The sequence below is a fragment of the Chiloscyllium punctatum genome, chromosome 36 (assembly GCF_047496795.1).
Source record: "Chiloscyllium punctatum isolate Juve2018m chromosome 36, sChiPun1.3, whole genome shotgun sequence".
Classification (NCBI taxonomy): Eukaryota; Metazoa; Chordata; class Chondrichthyes; order Orectolobiformes; family Hemiscylliidae; genus Chiloscyllium; species Chiloscyllium punctatum.
Window position 1 is genome coordinate 49,172,931 of NC_092774.1, and position 2,465 is coordinate 49,175,395.

Here is a 2,465-nt window from a genome sequence, read left to right on the forward strand (position 1 = left end):
TCCCCTCTCGACCCTCTCTCTCCTCCCCCTCTCCCCTCTTTCTCTCTCCCTCCCCACACTCACTCACTCTCCCACTCTCTCTCTCCCCCCCCCTCTCTCTCCCTGACTGACACTGAGCTGCTCCCATACTGATGTGGGAATATTGATTCTCTCTCTCTCTCTGCTCCTCCCTCTCTCCTCCCGCCCTTTCACTCCCTCTCCCCACTCTCCCCCTCTCTCTCTCCCCCCCCTCTCTCTCCCCCCCACTCTCTTTCTTTCTCTCCCTCTCTCTCACTCTCCCCTCACTGTCTCACCCCTCTCTCTCTCCCCCCTCTCTCTCTATCCCTCTCTCTTTCTCTCCCCCATCTTTCTCTCTCTCCCTCCCCCCCCCCCTCTCCCTGACTGACACTGAGCTGCTCCATTACTGATGTGGGAATATTGGCTCTCTCTCTCTCTCTCTCTCTCTCACTACTCCTCTCTCTCTATCACTCTCTCTTTCTCTTTCACTCCTCTCTCTCTCTCTCCCCTCTCTCTCACTCTCCCCTCACTGTCTCACCCCTCTCTCTCCCCCTCTATCCCTCTCTCTTTCTCTCCCCCATCTCTCTCTCTCTCCCCCCTCTCCCTCTCCTCTCCCCCCCTTCTCCCTCCCCTCTCTCTCTCACTCCCTCTCTCTCTCTCTCCCCCCACTATCTCCCCTCTCTCTCTCACTCCCCCCCTCTCTCTCCCCCCCCCGACTTACACTGAGCTGCTCCCCATACTGACGTGAGAATATTGTCTCTCTCTCGCTCCTCTTCTGCCATTTCTCTCTCTCCCCCCTCTCCCTCTCCTCTCCTCCTCTCTCTCTCTCACTCCCTCTCTCTCCCTCCCCCACTATCTCCCCTCTCTCTCTCTACCACACCCCCTCTCTCTCCCCCCCTGACTTACACTGAGCTGCTCCCCATACTGACGTGAGAATATTGTCTCTCTCTCGCTCCTCTTCTGCCATTTCTCTCTCTCTCTCCTCTCTCCTCTCCCCCCTTCTCTCTCCCCTCTCTCTCTCACTCCCTCTCTCTCCCTCCCCCCACTCTCTCCCCTCTCTCTTTCTCTACCAGACCCCCCTCTCTCTCTCTCCCCCTCCCCCTCTCTCCCTGACCTACACTGAGCAGCTCCCATACCGATGTGGGAATGTTGGCTCTCTCTCTCTCTCACTACCCCCTCTCTCTCCTCTCTTCCCCCCTCTCTCCCCTCTCTCTCCCTCGCCCCTCTCTCTCCTCCCTCTCTCACCACTCACTCTCTCCTCTCTCCCCCCTTTCTCTCTCCCCTCTCTCTCACTCCCTCTCTCTCCCTCCGCCCACTCTCTCCCCTCTCTCTCCCTCCCCCCACTCTCTCCCTCTCTCTCTACCATACCCCTCTCTCTCTCTCCCCCTCTCTCCCTGACTGACACTGAACTGTTCCCCATACTGATGTGAGAATATTGTCTCTCTCTCTCTCTCTCTCTCCCCCTCCCTCTCCTCTCTCCCCCCTTTCTCTCTCCCCTCTCTCTCACTCCCTCTCTCTCCCAACCCCCACTCTCTCCCCCTCTCTCTCTACCACACACCCCCCTCTCCCCCCCCTCCCCCTGACCTACACTGAGCTGCTCCCCATACTGATGTGGGAATATTGGCTCTCTCTCTCTCTCTCACTACCCCCTCTCTCTCTCTCACTCTCTCCCCTCTTTCCCTTCTCTCTCTCCCCCCTCTATCTCTCCCCCCTCTCTCTCTCCCCCCCCTCACTCACTCTCTCCATCCCCTCCCTCTCTCCCCCCTCTCTCTCCCCCTCTCTCTCCCCCCTCTCTCTCCCCATCTCTCTCCCCTCGCTCTCTCCCTCTCTCTCTCCACTCTCTCTCCCCTCGCTCTCCCTCTCTCTCTCTCCACTCTCTCTCACCTCTGTCTCTCCCCCTTTGCCCTCTCTCTCTCCCGCTCTACCCTCTCCCTCTCTCTCCCCTCTCGCCCCCCCCTCTCTCTCCCCTCTCGCCCCCTCTCTCTCTCCCCTCTCGCCCCCCCCTTCCCTCTCCCTCCCCCACTCTCTCACCCTCTCTCTCTCCATCTCTCTTCCCCCTCTCACTCTCCTCTCTCTCTCCCCTCTCTCATTCCCCTCTCTCATTCCCTCTCTCTCTCTCCCTCGCCTCTCTTTCTCCCTCTCTCTCTTTCCACTCTCTCCCCCTCTCTCTCTCCCCAACTCCCCCTCTCCCTCCACCTCCACTCTCTCTCCCCCCCCCCACTCCTCCCTCTCCCACTCTCTCCCCCTCCCCCTCTCTCCCTGACTGACACTGAGTTGCTCCCATACTGATGTGGGAACATATTGTCTCTCTCTCTCTCTCCCCCCTCTCTCTTTCTCTCTCCCTCCCCACAATCCCTCTCTCTCTCTCCTCTCTCTCTCTCCCCCTCTCTCCCTCCCCCACACTCCTCTCTTGCCCCCCTCTCCTCTCTCTTTCTCTCCCATCTCTCTCTCCCCCTCTCTCTCCCCCT